The sequence below is a fragment of the Aphelocoma coerulescens genome, unplaced genomic scaffold (assembly GCF_041296385.1).
Source record: "Aphelocoma coerulescens isolate FSJ_1873_10779 unplaced genomic scaffold, UR_Acoe_1.0 HiC_scaffold_56, whole genome shotgun sequence".
NCBI lineage: Eukaryota > Metazoa > Chordata > Aves > Passeriformes > Corvidae > Aphelocoma > Aphelocoma coerulescens.
Window position 1 is genome coordinate 1083932 of NW_027183905.1, and position 17568 is coordinate 1101499.

The following is a 17568-nucleotide window of genomic DNA, read 5'->3' on the forward strand; positions in this document are numbered from 1 at the left end:
CTGCTGCTTTCGGCCAGGCACCGGGGCTGCCGGTGTCTCTCTGGCCCACCCGCGCCCCGCCCCCTGGGTCTGGTGTCTGTGCTCCCGCTCTCGCGGCCATTACTCTTCTGGCCGTCGGAGAGTTAACATCTGGCTCTGCCGGGTTTAGTAACTCTCGCAATGAGCTAATGCGCGCTGCTGTATTTTTAATGGCTTTTCTCGTGGCCAGCCCGAAGGACCGCGCTACCCCGAACTCCGCCGCGGTCTCTGGCTGCTGCTCTGTAAGTCCCGCGTCTGATACTTTCGCGGAGCTGCTACAGCCCGTGCTGCCGCTCTCTACAGTCTCTATGGCAACCGCGGCAACTGTCTTTCCTGTTTTTACTTCTGAGAAAGTACTAATTACTGCTCTCCAGGTGAATTTGGGAGCTCTTGTTTCTGTAGCTTTCATTTTAAACGATCTTGGATTAACTAGTTCCTTATAAAGCTTTATCTCCTTAATTCCCTGCTTTTCTAAAAAGCGTAAAAATACATTAAAGGCTGCCTGAGTTTCCATGACCGCGTCCACAAACCCGCGACTGAGCGCGAAACACAAACCGCATCCAAAGCGAAAACCCCGCGTCTCTGCGCGAAACTATTACCCGCGGATAACCCGCGAACCCGCGTCCAGCGCGAACCGTACCCGCGACCAGCACGAACCCGCGACCCAGCATGAAAACAAAAACCGCGGTCAAACCGCGATCCAGCGCGAATCGCGAACCACCCGCGAACTGCGTACCAAAAACCGTAAAACCCGTGGACTACCCTGATACCACCCGCGTCTCTGCGCGCCTCAATTATCAGGGTACTGCAGCGTCCAGGCAAGCCTTTAGCAGCCAAACGGCGAACCACCGATGTTAGGGTGGTCCAGGCTGGAGGTCGGCCGACCCTCCACACCCGCCGGCGCTGCCCCGGCACCGCATTAGGCTCCCGCCAGGTCAAAGGGAATAAAATACCAGTCCCAGTCCAAATTCCGAGTTCTGTGTTCGAGTCCCGTGCTCCGCGTTTCAAGTTCCGAGTTCGGTGTTCCAAGTTCGGTGTGCCGTGTTCGGGCGCCAGATGTCGGAAGCCGCGGCGGGACGGGGAGCTCAGATCCCCGGCGGGGGGAGAAAAACAGACACCAGCCAATATGGTTGAAAAATACACTGCCATTTATTAGCAGTCTAAAGGCACTCATATAGTATACCAGCTTGTTAGCTCCTAAGTGGCTTAATGCTTATCAGGACATATTTCTATTTCTACACAATCGGACTACATTGGCAGTTTTCCACAGTCTTGTTATGGTCAAAAGAATTTTGCCCTTGCCTCCCTTATACTCCTAGATATCACACCTGCAAGTACGTTACTCCCTGAAATTTCTCAGGCTGAAACTGTTCAGCTTTATAGAGACTTTCCCACGGAAAGTGTCTCACACACACAGGCCCAAAAACCTCCAGCTCAATAGCTTGCACAGCTCCTTTATTGATTCCAATAATTCCATTCTCCAACACTCTGTTACTGCACAGGGACAGGAAATACAAGGAAAGGCCTGGGAGCTGAGAGAAGGAGCAGGAGAGAACCTGCCCCAAGCACCGGCACGGGCACAACAGACCCAGCCTGGGCACAGGGAGGGAATTTATTACCAACCAAATCCCAGCAGCACAAGGAGAAGGCAAAGAAATCTCTCCAACACCTTCCCCCCACCCAGCAGGGATCACCCGGAACAGGGGTCACCAGGGCTCTGCCCAACGGGGGTCACTGGGGATCATCCAGCGCCGATCCTCCCACAGGGGATGGAGCTGGAGCAGTGCACGAAGCTCTTCCCGCACTCAGGGCACTCGCAGGGCTTCCCTTAGCGGTGCCTCCGTTGGTGTTGGGTCAAGTGAGAGCTGTGTGAGAAGCTCTTCCCGCACTCGGGACACTCGTAGGGCCTCTCCCCGGTGTGGATGCGCCGGTGGAGGGTGAGGGTGGAGTTTCGTTGGAAGCCCTTCCCACAGTCAGGGCAGCGGAAGGGCCTCTCATCCGTGTGAATGCGCTGATGTTCAAGGAGACTGCAGCTCCTCTGAAACCTCTTCCCACACTCAGAACACTCGTAGGGCCTCTCCCCAGTGTGGGTGCGCTGGTGGACCCTAAAGTCGGAGCTCTGCCTGAAGCTCTTCCAACAATCCAAGCACTCATAGGGCCTTTCCCCGGTGTGGACCACCCGGTGCTGGATCAGGTTGGAGCTGCTGGTGAAGCCCTTCCCACACTCCCCACACTCATAGGGCCTCTCCATGCCAGTGGCTTGTACTCCTTAGATAACAATTAATAAACACCTAACAGGAGGCTGAGAAGCATGAAGTCACATTCGCCTTGTTTTTTCTCCTAGAAAAAATCTGAACGTCTTCACCATCAGGGAAGAACACAATTAATGACAAGGACAGCGTTAGAGCACCAGCACAGGCACAACAGACCCAGCCTGGGATCAGGGAGGGAATTTATTACCAACCAAATCCCAGCAGCACAAGGAGAAGGCAAAGAAATCTCTCCAACACCTTCCCCCCACCCAGCAGGGATCACCTGGAACGGGGGTCACCAGGCCTCTGCCCCACGAGGGTCACTGGGGATCATCCAACGCCGATCCTCCCACGGGGGATGGAGCTGGAGCAGCGCACGAAGCTCTTCCCGCACTCGGGGCACTCGCAGGGCTTCCCTTAGCGGTGCCTCCGTTGATGTTTGGTCAAGTTTGAGCTGCTGGAGAAGCTCTTCCCACACTGTGGACACTCATAGGGCCTCTCCCCAGTGTGGATGCGCTGGTGGGTGATGAGATGGGAGTTTTGATTGAAGCCCTTCCCGCAGCTCGGGCAGCGGAAGGGCCTCTCATCCGTGTGAATGCGCTGATGTACGAGGAGATCGGAGCTGGTCTGAAACCTCTTCCCACACTCAGAGCACTCGTAGGGCCTCTCCCCGGTGTGGATCATCTGATGTTGAATCAGGCTGGAGCTCCGGCCGAAGCTCTTCCCACATTCCCCACACTCATAGGGCCGTTCCCCGGTGTGGATCACCTGGTGTTGAATCAGGTGGGGCCTCTGCCTAAAGCTCTTCCCACATTTTCCACACTCGTAGGGCTTTTCCCCAGTGTGGATCCTCTGGTGTTCCCTGAGCTGGGAGCTGTCTCTGAAGCCCATCCCGCATTCCCCACACTCATAGGGCCTCTCCCCAGTGTGGACGACCTGGTGCCGGATAAGGGTGGAGCTTCGGCTGAAGCCCTTCCCACACTCCCCACACTCATAGGGCTTTTCCCCAGTGTGGATCCTCTGGTGTTCCCTCAGCCTGAAGTTCCATCTGAAGCCCTTCCCACATTCCAAGCACTTGTGGGGCTTCTCCCCACCCTGAGGCTTCTCCCCCAGCTCCGAGCTCCGCCTGGATCTCCGGCTGCCTTCCCGAAACAGGGGGGCTCTTTCCTCCTTGGATCTCTCTGGGCTGTGTTTGCAGCACCTCCTCCTTGTGCGGCATCTCCGGGGCTTTTCCTCCTCCTCCATCCGGCCACACCTTGGGAATGACAAATCCTGGTCTGGGGGGAGAAACAAGGGGTGAGCGCCTTGGGCTGGGGGTTCCTCCTGCCCAGGTCCATCTCTGGGAGTCTCCGGGGCTTTTGTGTCCATAAAAACCCCAAACCACCACAATTCAGCCCAAAAAACCCTCTCAGCACTTCCCCCTCTCTGATCTCTCCACTTTGGTGTTCTGGGGCTCTCCTTTCCCTGGCCTCATTGGGGTCCTTTGGCTCCTGGGGGTCCCCCCTCTCTGGGATCCCACTCAGGGATGATCCAGGGATTTTAGGGGTCCCAGGGGTCCCTTCTCCCCTGATTATCTACTCTGGGCTTACAGCGATCCCACGGTCCCCCCTTATCCAGGCTCACCCCATCTCCAGGCTGCCGGGGGTCCCCCAGCTCCGGGATCGCCCCTCTCCCCTCACCCCACCCCGGGGCTCCCGGTGTTCCCCTCCACCGCTTTCCTGGGAGGCCCCAAGACCGATTTCCCCCTCCCACCCCCAGCACCGGGACGGAGCCCCCAAAATATCCCCCAAAGGGCCATTTGCGGCTCAGCTTTGGGGTCATGCAGGATCCAAACATCGCCCCCCCTCCCCCGCCCCAAAATGAAACCCTCCCAGGGACCCACAAAGAGATTTGGGGCTCCATTCTGGAAGCTGTGAGCTCCAAACACACCCCAAGAGAAAACGCCGCTCGGGGACCCCGTCACGATCTGCTAATAGAAGCGAGGGTGGTGATGGTTGGTTTATCGATCTCAGAGTGTAAAAGGACACAAGGGATTTCAGTTTTAATCAGAAGAGTGCACCTTTATTAAGTGCCCACAACACAGTAATGCGATAGAGGAGAGAGAGAGATAAAGAAAACAAAGAGTAGAGAGGAAGAAGGGGGGGGGAATAGCTACCAACGGATGAGACAAAGTCCTCGTGGTCTCCTGCCAATAGATTCGTCTTCTTTCCGTGGGGAGATCTCGTCTCGGTTAATTTAGAAAGTCCCTTCATAGTCCTTTTCAGAAGCGAGAGGCAGCTGGCCAAGAGCTGGGGAAACCTACAGCCGTTGTTATGGGGCCCGTTGCTTTGGGAAGCAGGTACAGGACAGGTGTACAGGACAGGTCGTTCCTTTCCACTTCAGCGCAGTCCTTCCCGCCTGGGCAGCGAGAACGGTGCAGTCCATTGTGACCTGCATCAATTTCCAGACACTCCACCTCAGCCAGGCCAGGCCTCCTGTGTTCAGTCTCTGTCCCTGGCGATGATCGTGAGGCAGATGAGGGATCTTCGGACCGTCTCTTACAGACCCCCCGAGAGATTTGGGGCGAGCTTCCCCTCCCCGCTCACCTGCGGGATGCTCCCGGGGCTGCAGCGGACAGAGCGGGCTCCGACCCCGCGCTTCCCCTGCTGCTTTTCCTCTTCCTGCTCCTCTTCCTCTCTCGCTCCTCTTCCTCCCGCTCCTCCTCCCCCACCTCCTCCTCCATCGCTCCTCCCGCTCCTCCTCCTTCCTAATCCCGCCTCCTTCTGCTCCTCTCTCCGGGCCCTTCTCCCACTCCTTCCTCATCATTTGGGGATTTTTTGGGGGAAGGGCATTGTCCCAATCTCCTGTTCTTTCAGGGTTGTTCCCCTTTCCCACGATTTTCGGGGTTTGCAGTAGCCAAACTCCTCTTTTCCCATGATTTTAGGGCTCTGGATTTTCCTCAACTGCCCTGTTCCCAGGATTTTGGAGGGTGCTGGGAGTGCCCAGACCCCCCGATCCCAGGATTTTTAGAGACTGAGGGTACTCAAACTCTTCTTTTTCCACCTTTTTGTGGCTCTGGGAGTGCTCAACCCCCCTTTCCCTGGAATTTTGGGGGTCTGGGAGTGTCAAAACCCCCCTGTCTTGGGGTGACTTTATGATGTGTATCCCATATCGCTGCCCTATGCCCAGAAATTAATTCTTGTGCCTTTCTATGCCTCTAAACTGAGCCTGAGAGGGGGAAGGAAAACTGAGCAAAACTTTTCCAAAGCAGTTTGCAGCCTGTTCAAGGTCACACAGAGATAGCGACTATTTTTCCAGCTGCGGCAGGGGAGCGAGGAAGCACCCGGCTTGCTGCTTCCCGGCAGCTTTTGGCCAGTTTCAGCTTTTTCTCCGAAGGGAGACTGAGAGTTGAACTTTTTTTTCCCCTCCCCTGGAATTTTGGATTTTCTATCTTTTCTGCTGGACTGCTTCAATATCAGAGCACATCAGGACTTTCCAGCGGGCACAGAGGGCCTGGCCCTGGGCCAAGCCCCAGCTCCGAGGAGACCACAGGGAGGACTCTTAACACTTTCCCAGGTTTTTCCTCCACAGTGAAAGATTTTATTATTTAGCATTATTTTCCTTTTCCCGTGTGTTTGTTAAATAAATAGTTTTTATCTCCTTCACTTTCCTTCGAGGAAAATTTATTTTTTCCCAAACCTGGTGAGGGAGGGGTGGTGACCTGCCTTCTCTCAGAGGATGTATTTCTGAATTTGGCCAAACCGTCAGAAATTTAGTGGTGCCCAACTGCGTGGCTCGAAGGAAAGTGAAAACCTGTGCTAATTACATTTTGGTTTGAATTTATTTATTCTGTGTTTGGGTAAAGTAGTCACCATGTTGGTTGAGTTCATAATGTCTCTCTGGCTTGATGTACTCATGTCTTTCTGGTCCTTAGGCTTCATTGAGGTACTGGTGTTTTTTTGGTCCCCAGGGTTGTTTGCCTATCCACAACTTGCTCCAATCTTGTCCCTGTGTACCAGTTTGGCCAAATTCATATGTAAATTCTACAGAGGGAGATGAATCAGGATTTCTATCTCGCTGTGCTCAGTGATAATGATTTATAAGAAGCTGACAGAGGTACAGGCAGCTGTTCAAAGTGTGTATGATATGTGGTTTCTCCATCCTAACCCCAGTCCTAGCTTCAGTAGCCTGTTTTGGGAATTTATTAGTAATTGCACCCAGATTGTTAGAGGAGGAGGAGACAGGGTTTCCCTTCCCTTTAAATTTGATAGGTTATCTTTTGAGAGTATTCAGTTTCTCCTAGATGTTAAAGACACCATCCTCCTGGTATTTAATCTGGTAATCTCCCCCCATGTAATTCACAGCTTGTCTACAATGAGAGCTCAGATTTCCAGGGTGACTAATGAGACACCTGACCCAGAGGTGGAAAATGCTGAGTGGTGTGGGGAATCGGAGGATATAGGCCAAATCCTGAAGAAATTCTCTGACCCAATAGTTTGGGATTTCCCATCTGAATAAATTCAGAAAACAGCTGAGGTGGGGAAATATCTGAAAGAGAAATACAATGAAAATTCTGAGAAAAGGTTTTTGCAATATGCTGGGCTTTGGCATATGCCTATGGCACACTGCAGCAGGTAGAGGGGCAGGAAGATGAATCAGCAAAGCCTGCAGACACCCCAGTCACAGACTGCAGCCAAACCAGACAGAAGCCCAAACCAGATGGAGAGTCTAAGCCATTGACAGTGGCTCCTGTCACGAGGAAAAAACACACAACCAAAACCGATTGCCCAGTGAAAGATGAGGATAATGCAGGAGAAGGAACCTCAAAACCACCACCTGACTCAGGCACAGAAACCATTGCTGAGTCCATGTCCATAAAGGACCTTCACAGCCTAAGAAAGGATTACACCCGACGGTCCGATGAATCCATAATAAATTGGATGGTCCGTATTTGGGATGCTGCAGGTGATGATGTGATGCTGGATGGTGCTGAAGCGAGGCATTTGGGATCCCTGTCACATGATCCAGCTATCTCGACCAAGCGATGATAAGGGGGGCTGACTCTGCCAGTCTCTGGAGATGGGTTTTGAATGGCACAAGGGATAGATGTCTGTGTGGAGATGATCTCTACATGCAGCAAATCCAGTGGAAGACCATGGAACAAGGGACGCAGCGCCTGAGAGAACTAGGGGTGGTAGAGATTGTCTTCACAGATGACCCAGGATTGAGGAGTCCAGACCGGCTTAGAGTTAATCCATTCATGTGGCAAAAACTCATACGGCTCGGGCCACAGGAATACGCTTCTGCTTTAGCAATAATGAAACCGGACTATGGTGCAAATAAGACCATGCAGGATATGGCAGTGAAGCTCAGAGTATATGCAGATTCTGTGCATGGCCCAACACATGCAAAAATCGCAGCTGTGGAAACACATGTGCAGAAAATGGAGGATAAGATGGAGAAGAGTCTCCAGGAGATTAAGAAGGAGATCAAAGAGGGCCTTCTCCAAATCTCTACAGTACAGATCAGAGATTCTGATACCAAACGCAGACGTTCTCCAGAGAGAAAGTACCTCCCACCAAGAGAGCTGTGGGATTTCCTGTGTGACAGTGGGGAAAACATGAGGAAGTGGGGTGGACAATCTACTTCTGCTTTGGCAGCACGAGTGCGTGAATTGAAGGAGCACAAGTCTCAGAAAGGAAGTTCTACCAAAAAGGAAGTAGCCCCAGTTGCCTGTAGCCAAACTGCTGGAAATGATGGAAAAGATGATGACATGTCTGATTCCCATGAAGGAACCTCTAAGATGCAGGCCCAGGGAAAGAAGGATAACCAGGCATAGAGGGGCCCTGCCTCTAGCCAGATAGAGGCCAGGGAAAACCGTGTTTTTTGGACTCTGTGGATTCCTTGGCCTGGTACATCAGAACCACAAAAATATGATGCCTTGGTTGAAACTGGTGCGCAGTGTACAATAATCCCATCGCAGCATGTGGGGGTAGAATCTGTTTCTATTGCTGCTGTAACAGGTGGATCACAAGATTTGACACTGTTGGAAGCTGAGGTGAGCCTGGCTAGAAATGAGTGGAGGAAACATCTCATTGTGACTGGCCCAGAGGCCCCGTGCATTTTGGGCATAGACTTCCTCCGAAGCGGGTATTTCAGAGACACAAAGGGACTCAAGTGAGCTTTTGGAATAGCTGCTGTGGAGACAGAGGGCATTAAGCAATTGAATACCCTTCCTGGAGTATCAGTGAACCCATCTGCAGTAGGCCTTCTGAAAAGGGAAGAACAACTTCCCAATTGCTACCTTGTACCCATTGCTACCTTGACAGTGCATCGTCGATAGTACCAGACAACTCGAGATGCTGTGATTCCCATCCACAAGATGATCCATGAGCTGGAGAGCCAAGGGGTGGTCATCAAGACCCACTCACCCTTCAACAGCCCCATCTGGCCTGTGTGCAAGTCTGACGGGGAATGGAGATTGTGGACTATCGTGGCTTGAATGAAATGACTCCACCATTGAGCGCTGCTGTGCCGGACATGTTGGAGCTCCAGTACGAGCTGGAGTCCAAAGCAGTGAAGTGGTACGCCACTATTGACATTGCCAATGCTTTTTTCTCCATTCCTCTGGCAGCAGAGTGCAGGCCTCAGTTTGCCTTCACCTGGAGGGGCGTGCAATACACCTGGAACCGACTGCCCCAGGGGTGGAAGCGCAGTCCCACCATCTGCCATGGACTGATCCAGGCTGCACTGGAAGAGGGTGAGGCCCCAGAACATCTGCAGTACATTGATGACATCATTGTGTGGGGGAACACCGCAACAGAAGTGTTTGAGAAAGGAGAGAAAATCGTCCAGATTCTCCTGGAAGCTGGTTTTGCCATCAAGAAGAGCAAAGTCAAGGGACCTGCTCAAGAGATCCAGTTCCTGGGAGTGAAATGGTAAGATGGACGGCATCAGATTCCCACCGAGGTCATCAATAAGATCACAGCAATGTCTCCACCGACCAACAAGAAGGAAACACAAGCATTCCTAGGTGCCACAGGTTTCTGGAGGATGCACATTCCCAAGTACAACAAGATCGTGAGCCCTCTCTACCTGGTTACCCGCAAGAAGAACGATTTCCACTGGGGCCCTGAACAGCAGCAAGCCTTTGCCCAGATCAAGCAGGAAATTGCTCACGCCGTAGCCCTTGGCCCAGTCAGGACAGGACCAGAGGTGAAGAACGTGCTCTACTCTGCAGCCGGGAACAATGGTCTGTCCTGGAGCCTCTGGCAGAAGGTGCCTGGTGAGACTCGAGGTCGACCACTGGGTTTCTGGAGCCAAAGCTACAGAGAGTCTGAAGCCAACTACACTCCCACAGAGAAAGAAATCTTGGCAGCTTATGAAGGAATCCAAGCTGCCTCAGAGGTAATCGGCACAGAGGCACAACTCCTCCTGGCACCCTGACTACTGGTGCTGGGGTGGATGTTCAAAGGAAAGGTTCCCTCTACCCACCATGCCACATGCAGCAAATGGCTTGCTCTCATCATGCAGCGCGCCTGTATCGGAAAACTGAATCGCCCTGGGATTTTGGAAATAATCACAAATTGGCCTGAAGGTGAAAACTTTGGTCTCACTGATGAAGAGGAACAAGTGACATGTGCTGAAGAAGCTCCACCATACCAGCTGCCATCAGAAGACACACGCTATGCTCTTTTCACTGACAGCTCTTGTCGAATCGTAGGGATAAAACAAAAGTGGAAAGCAGCCGTATGGAGTCCCACACATCGGGTTGCCGAAGCTACTGAAGGAGAAGGTGGATCGAGCCAACTCGCTGAACTCAAAGCTGTTCAACTAGCCCTGGACATTGCTGAAAGAGAGAAGTGGCCAAAGCTCTACCTATACACTGATTCATGGATGGTACCCAATGCTCTGTGGGGATGGCTGGAAAAGTGGGAGAAAGCTAATTGGCAGCGTAGGGGAAAACCAATCTGGGCTGCTGAAGAGTGGAAAGACATCGCTGCCCGAGTAAGAAAGCTAGTTGTGAAAGTCCCCCATGTAGATGCTCATGTCCCCAAGAGTAGAGCTAATGAGGAACACCAAAACAGCAAGCAGGTAGATCAGGCTGCAAAGATAGAAGTGTCCCAGATAGACTTGGATTGGCAACATAAAGGAGAGTTGTTCCTAGCTCGATGGGCCCATGATGCCTCAGGCCATCAGGGCAGAGATGCCACCTATAAGTGGGCACGAGACCGAGGGGTGGATCTAACCATGGACAGTATCTCCCAGGTCATCCATGACTGTGAGACATGCGCTGCGATCAAGCAGGCCAAGCGGGTGAAGCCCCTGTGGTATGGTGGGCGATGGTCCAAATACAAGTATGGGGAGGCCTGGCAGATTGATTACATCACACTGCCTCAAACCCGCCAAGGCAAGCGCTATGTGCTCACAGTGGTAGAAGCCACCACTGGATGGCTGGAGACCTACCCTGTGCCTCATGCTACTGCCCGGAACACCATCCTGGGCCTTGAAAAGCAAGTCCTTTGGAGGCATGGTACCCCTGAGAGAATCGAGTCCGATAATGGGACTCATTTCAAGAACAGCCTTATAAACATCTGGGCTAGCGAACATGGCGTTGAGTGGGTGTACCATATCCCTTACCATGCACCAGCTGCAGGCAAAGTGGAATGGTGCCATGGATTGTTGAAAACCACCTTGAAGGCACTGGGTGGGGGGAACTTTCAAAAATTGGGAGCAGCATCTGGCAAAGGCCACCTGGTTAGTTAACACCCGAGGTTCCACCAATAGAGCTGGTCCAGCCCAATCCAAACCCCTGCATACACTAGATGGAGATAATGTCCCAGTAGTGCAGGTCAGAGGTCTGTTAGGAAAGCCTGATTGGATGAATTCTGCCTCGAGTACAGACAAACCCATCCGTGGGGTTGTCTTTGCTCAGGGACCTGGTTGCACATCTGAGTAATGCAGAAAGATGGAACAACACGTTGTGTACCACAGGGAGATCTGATTGTTGGGTGAGAACCACCGTAATGTGGAATGCCTGTATACCACTGCTTGCTGAGTGTCACTGTCACTGTTTGTACATAGCTGTGTATATATATATGTTTATGTATTAATGTGTGTGTGTAGAATTAAAATACATTAGTTTGGGCATTGAGCCAACGATACGGGATAAGGGGTGGAATGTCTTGAGGTGACTTTATGATGTGTATCCCATATCGCTGCCCTATGCCCAGAAATTAATTTTTGTACCTTTCTGTGCCTTTAAACTGAGCCTGAGAGGGGGAAAGAAAAACTGAGCAAAACTTTTTCAAAGCAGTTTGCAGCTTGTTCAAGGTCACAGAGAGATAGAGACTTCTTTTTCAGCTGCGGCAGGAGAGCGAGAGGGAAGGGAAGCACCCGGCTTGCTTTTCTTTCCAGCCACCTTTCGGCAGTTTTTTTTCCTCCGTTTTTTCTTTGGAGAGTTGAACGTTTGTCTTTTCTGGGACTTTTTTCTTTTATCCCTTTTTTCTCTGCTGGGCGGTTTCAACATCAGAATACATTGGGAGGATTTTCCACTGCGGCCTTGGCCCTGGAGGTGGGCCCACCACCCTGTCCCAGTTCCAAGGAGGGGAAGAGAGAGATCTACGGAAGGACTCTGAAATTTTCCCAGGTTTCTCTCGGCAGATTGAGAGGTTTTATTATTTAGCATTATTATCCTTTCCCTGTTTGTTTGTTAAATAAATAGGTTCTATCTGTTTCACTTTCCTTTGAGAAAAATTTATTTTTTCCCGAACCTGGTGGGCGAGGGGTGGTTGTGCCTTCTCTCAGAGGATATATTTCTAAATTTGATGAAACCGGCACACAGGAGACCCCCATGGAAGGAAGAACAGCAATGGCTCCTTACAAACACATGCTCTGAATCTGCTCGGACACAGCCACACGCACTTGCACACAAGCAAGTGACAGCACAAACCAGCAGCTCCACAAAATGGCACTGACTGACACACACTGCTGCTCAGCCAAGCTCCTGCTCAATTCCTCAACTTCCAGAACAACAACAAAGCCTGAACAGAACCATGGACATCGTTTCCTATACAAAAGGGGACAATGTTGAGGCAGTTTGCACATTCTCCCAGAGCTAATTAAGGACATGGACACCCAGCACAGGTAAAAAGGGAAGTTGAGAAGGGGTCTCAGCAACAGGGGACGGATGGTGTTGGTGTGCTGGGAAGGGATTGGTTGAAGGGAGTGTGCAGGAATATGGTTAAGGCAAACAGCAGCAGGAGGAATCTATGTAGTAAGAAAGGAAAAGGAAGATGGAAAAGAGGAAGAAGAGAAAAAAGTGAGGACTGGGATGTTTTACAGCACCTTCCCTAATCTTATCCTCCAAAAGGGCCAAAACCCTCTTATCCTCACGGCCAGCTCCACCTCCTTTGCATCCCTGCTTTCCGGGACAGTAAAGAAAAAGAAGCTCAGGATTTCAGGGTGTTTCTCTGTGGTGGGGAGCAGCAGGACAGGGCAGCACGGGCTGGGGGCCTGTGGGGAGCTGTGGGGCCGGGCCGGGGCTGTGGGGCAGCCGGGGCTCAGCACCGGGCACTGCCTGACCCCAACACCCCCCGGGCAGGGCCAGCAGTGGCCCCCGGCCCCCAGGAGGCTGCGGGATGTGGAAGGATCAGGATTTTCTTTTATCGATCTTGTTTGGGTCACTGGAGAAACGAATGATTTTGCAGAAAGCTCAGCAGCTGTCAGAGGATGAGCACCCATGGGCACTGAGGGGGCTGCAGGAGAGGCACAAGAAGCCCCTGCAGCACTTGGCCAGAAAGGCTCAGCAGGGGAATGCAAGAAGGGATGAGCAAAAGGCCAAGGTGAAGGCAAAGGCCATGGCAGAGTTTCTACAGCCCCCCAGGGATGAACCGCAGGGCCCAAGGGGGCCCCAGCACCCAGGGGACGGCGGCGGCCACAAGCACCTGGCACAGGCATTGCCCTCCTCGGCACGGCAGAGCCCACCCAAACAGCCCCTGGCAAGGAATCAGGGGTCCATCTGCAGGCCAGAAGGACACTGCAAGCACAGACAGCAGCACCCTCAGCACCAGCAAGTCCACCCCACATGGACATGGATTGTCAGGGCTGGCAGAGCTCCCAGCAGACCAGGGACCCACCGCACCAGAGCCCTTGAGAACATTCAGGGCGCATCTGGATCGAGACGAGGCCACTCCTGATGGACACAGGGGCCTCTCGATCCACTCTGAATCTGAGACCTAAGGGGGGAAATTGTCAAGAAGTTCCTTGATTATTCAGGCAATAAGTGGGAAAGATTGGCAGGTGTGTTTTATTCAACCACTATCAGTAGATGTGGGGGATGGGTTTGTGTCGCTGTTATTCCCTAGAGAACGGTGAATCACGACATAGATCCAGGTTACAAGACATGGCTAAAGCAGAGCTGAGACCTCATTTAATTAATAGCTCATATTTTATAGTGTAGTTCACAATAAAGAAATTACATGATTGGTTTATTCATTCACCACCTCTCAAGGTGATGGGCTGAGCAGTAAAACACCCATTTCTAAATATAATTCTCACAAGACTGGAAACAATTTCAGAGTTCTCACAACAACTAGCAGGTTTACATTCTTGCAAACTGTTGTCCATCCAGTTTGCATGACAATGAAGGCTTTCACAGAGAAGCTGTGAGAAGCTGGACTTCTGTTTCTCAGCTAAAGCATGAAAAAGGAAAACTTCACAAATGCTACAGAGCTGGAAAATTTCTCTGCTCCTGCCTTTTAGCATCCACAGGTTTGAAGTGCATCAATTTCTGTTTTTTCCTAATTGTGACTGCAATTTACTGGGAAGGGATTTGGTGGCTAAAGTGGGAATGCAAATTCATATTGTAAAAGGAGATTCAGAGGCTAATGCTGCTGGACCTTTGCGTCAGATGTCTGCGAAGGCCTCTGCTGAAGGGAACCCAGAAGTGTGGGCAGCCCCAGGGAAATAGGGAAAATCAGATATGGAGCCTCTCCAAATTCCTCTGAAGCATCCAGGACAAGTGGTGTCTAAAAGCAATACCCTGTTCCAAGGGAGGCAAGGAAGGGGTTACAGCCTCTTACTGAGTCCCTGCTAAAGGCAGCGCTTCTGGAGCCAGGCATCTCTCCCTACAACTCTCCTCTCCTGCCAGGCAAGAAACCCCATCATGGACACCAGAAGGAAAGCACAATTTTCAAGGCTTCAAAAGCAGATTAACTGAGCCTCCTGCCCTGGCCCTCCCAGACAGGGAAAAACCATTTGAATTGCATGTGGATGTTAATCAGGGCCACCCCAAAGGAATTCCTGGGCTCAAATGTTTCACCCAGTGGCCAGAGAGTGGCCTCATTGTCTGCAGAATTGTGCAGCCCTGGCTTTAATGGGAACTGAGGCCTGAAAACTGACAGCAGCAGAATCTCTGTTCAAGCCTGGCATCAAGGTAAAGCTTTGTTAACCAAAGGAGCCTCTAAATGGATGAGCAGCCGCTGGGTTCTTACAGAATGAAACTTGTTGGATGGAACAGGAGGATTCAGAGTTGAGGACAGGGCAAGGGTTGAACCCAGCCTCCTGTTTGAACGGCCCTGGACACGGGGCTGGCAAGAAACCCATGGCTGCAGTCAAGTGACAGAGCTCCAGAGCCGGCCTAGGAGAGATTGACCAGACATTCCCTGGCCTGAGGGAGAAAAGGTGTTTAGGGATGGGTCTGCAAGGGCAGCAGAAGGGAAAAGAGTGACAAGACACGCTGCTCTTAAGGAAAGGGAAGGAGACAAAGCGCAGCTCAGCACCCGCATGCTCAGCTCAAAGGGCCGAGCTGGGGGTGCCTGGAAGAGCCTGGCACTGAAATGCCCTGAGCAGGAAGGCTTCAATATCTTCTGCTAACAGCATGGCAGCTCACAGCGGGGCAGAAGCATTTCCGACTGCTTCAGCAATCCCTGCATCAGTTCTTAAGGCATGTTTGGAACAAACAATTCCAAGATGCGGGATTGTGGAAGCAATGGACTCAGACAGGGGAACTCATTTTACAGAAAAGATCGTTCAGGGTGTTCTGGCTGCTTCAGGAACACAGTGGGACCTCCAAACGCCCTGGCACCCCCAGAGTTCAGGTCGGGTGGAAAGAATGAATGGGGAAATAAAGAAACACCTTCTGAAGCTGCTGAGAGAAACCAAGATGCCACGGGTACGGCTGCTGCCATTGGCTTTGGCAAGAAGAAGAGCCAGACCCAGGGCAGATAGTCAATTATCTCCCCTGGAATCCATGTTGGGAATTCCTTACCCTGGTGTGATAAATGAGTGAATGATAAATGTTGTCTTTCACAGATATGATTCAAACATTTAGAAGTGATGATGGATTGTGTAGAAATAGCGTTACAGTAAAATGTAGTTAAGTAGAAACGAGATTAAGGTAAATTGTAACTTTGAAATAGTTGTAATATGTTAAGAAATGTCTTAATAAACACATGGTAATAAATGTCTTTTGAGCTGAGAAACTACAGAGCCAGGAACCAAGACATCTTAGAGAAACAAAGAAGATAAACCGCATGCATCCCAGGAAGATTGTTACCTCATCAGAGCTCACACCGCCCAAGGGAACTGGCAGCTGCAAATGAGGCTGGAGACTGCGGAGGCACCGGAGAGAGGGGGCCTGTCTGCAGTTCTGAAGCGATCCAGAGGAATGAGGCGGTGTCCTGCTGGGGGAAGGGGCAGAAACGGGACAGGGGAAAGGGGAGGGAAGTGTAAATTCCTTTCTGGGTTAATGAATATGTAACAGTTCAGGAGAGTACTTAAGCCCACAGTAAAATGAATGGAGGGCGCCTCTGGCAACATTGCCAAGCGCCCCAGGCTGTGATTTGCCTTTGTTCTACTAATAAATGTTCAATGTTATATTGCTAAAAATTTAGCTTCTGCATTCATTTTCTTCAGCCTTGATTCTCATACACCAAAAAGGTGGTTGGAGAGTTTTTGTCCTTCCCACAGTTTTGGTGACAAGATTACAACATTAGAAGGCGTTTTCTTAATAATCCTTCTTTGATATTGTCAGCTGGGTCTGGGCCAGGGGTGTGAGAGTCAATTTTTAGTCTCAGGACAAGAAGCAGCAAAAATCTTTATTGCTTTGGGGTTTTTTGTGTATGTGTGTGCGTGGCTGTTAGTGATGACAGAATTTTGCAATGGGTTTTTCAATGTTCATGTTTAGGTTACATTTTGGAAAACTGGAAGAGCTTTAAAGGAGACCCTTTAACTCATAAACAGTTAAAAAAACATTAAAAAAAAAGAAAGCTGCCTGTTGGGGGGGCACTTTGAGTCACCTGATGGCTGCCCTGGAAGAGAAGCTTCCTTCCAGGCAGCCAGCAGAGGAGCTTTAGAAATGCAAATTAACTCTGCTGCGGGAAGTGTGCACAATGTCCCAGGCTCTCCTTGCCTGCCAGAGGAATTGGGCTGATTCCCTCTGCCCCTCACCCCAAGCTCTGCCTCCCTGCACAGACGGAATTTGCATCGCTAAAGGCAGAGCCCACACTGAGCATCTCGGACTCTGCAACAGAAATCCCTGAAGCTGCAAAGGAAAACAGCAAACGGAGAATGTTGGGAGAACTTCACTCACAAAAGCGGGGGGGAATCATCCCTCTCCCCACTCCAACATCTGCTGGCACTGTCTGGGTTATACAGGGTGGGTTTGACCACTGGGCTGCTTTTGCTGCCACAAGTTCAGCGAAATCACTTGGGAATCCAAGGATGTGATGATTTAATCAGAGAAAAGCGGTCAATTGATGCATCCCTGGCATTTTTGGGAGCGCCCAAAAAAGGGGAAAAAATGAACGGCCACCAGAACAAATCCTACAACACCATGGAGCAGCCCCTGGGAACCCAAACAAATTCATACCAGGTGCCAGAGAACCCAGTGATCATTTCAATGCATCATTAGATTACAAGCTGTCCTCCAAATCATAACCAAGCACACAGCTCCAGCTCCTGACCTTCTCACCCACCAATCCATTCCCATGAGCAATGCCACATTTCACCCTGGGATGGCATCAGATCCTCTTTCAGCAGAAGGACCAGGAGGTTGTGGAAAATTAAAGGACTCAAAATGCTCTTGGCAAAGAGATGGCCAAGGAAAAGTGGTGAAACAGAGAACAAAGGAAAGAAGAAAGCAGTTCATGTACTGCTCCAAATGTGGAAAGGACAGGATTGGGACACGTTTTCATGGTTCCCTGGCAGACCATGGGTTAAACGAATGCTGTTTCTCCTCTCAGGTGCTACAGCAACTCTCATCTTTTTACCATGCACCACACCTTGCTCAGTGCAGCTCATTCAGCAGGGGATCAAG

General features: G+C 51.2%; 1 long non-coding RNA gene and 1 pseudogene across 1 annotated transcript; both read right to left on the minus strand.

The window, feature by feature from the left end:
- The window catches only part of LOC138101859 (uncharacterized), a 678931-nt pseudogene that overhangs the window by 11071 nt on the left and 650292 nt on the right, over positions 1–17568 (minus strand).
- On the minus strand, positions 4304–15929 carry LOC138101905 (uncharacterized). The gene is made up of 2 exons (XR_011147276.1): positions 15808–15929; positions 4304–6797 (listed from the first exon to the last, which is right to left on the minus strand). It is a non-coding gene; the product is annotated as an uncharacterized lncRNA (long non-coding RNA).